This window comes from Eleutherodactylus coqui, unplaced genomic scaffold (genome assembly GCF_035609145.1).
Source record: "Eleutherodactylus coqui strain aEleCoq1 unplaced genomic scaffold, aEleCoq1.hap1 HAP1_SCAFFOLD_42, whole genome shotgun sequence".
Taxonomy (NCBI): domain Eukaryota; kingdom Metazoa; phylum Chordata; class Amphibia; order Anura; family Eleutherodactylidae; genus Eleutherodactylus; species Eleutherodactylus coqui.
Window position 1 is genome coordinate 48751 of NW_027101829.1, and position 546 is coordinate 49296.

Consider the following 546-nt stretch of genomic DNA (forward strand, 5'->3'; position numbering starts at 1 on the left):
AGTAAAATACCTGCGGATGTCATTTTTCCCTGCAGGCGCAGGTCCCGCGTGCAGGAAAAAATCCGGACATGCTCCATTCAGGCGCGGGTCTCCCGCGGGGACGGCTCACCCTGGTTGAGAAGGCGTTGGGCGGGGCTATGCAAAGGTCTTCCGGCTCCCTCAGTGCATTGTGGGTGTGCCCGGAGTGCTGGCTGAGCGTGTTGCATCTGATACGTCCCCTATCTGGGGATCATATATTAAATGGATTTTTAGAACAGGGAGCTGGAAAAAGTGCTTGCTCTGTCCACTCCGCACATTGACCTGGTATTGCAGTACCTCCAGTACTGGTGCACCCCTTTCCTACAGCAGTTTCCAAAAGCAGGAAAAAAAACTGATGAGCAAGAGGTGCAGCGCAGCTGCGGCTGCTAACAACCAAGCACTTAGATTTAGGCCTCATGTCCACGTGATACATGGCGGAAGTATCGCATGATACTTGTGCGACGGCTCGTGTTTTTGCGTGATGTCCTGTAGTTTTTATTTGTACCATTTTGGAGTTTATAAGACTTT

The 546-nt window shown here is 51.3% G+C and overlaps 1 pseudogene; it reads left to right on the forward strand.

The window, feature by feature from the left end:
- The first annotated feature begins 209 nt into the window (after positions 1-209).
- On the forward strand, positions 210-337 carry LOC136591495 (U2 spliceosomal RNA; annotated as a pseudogene).
- Positions 338-546: the final 209 nt, after the last annotated feature.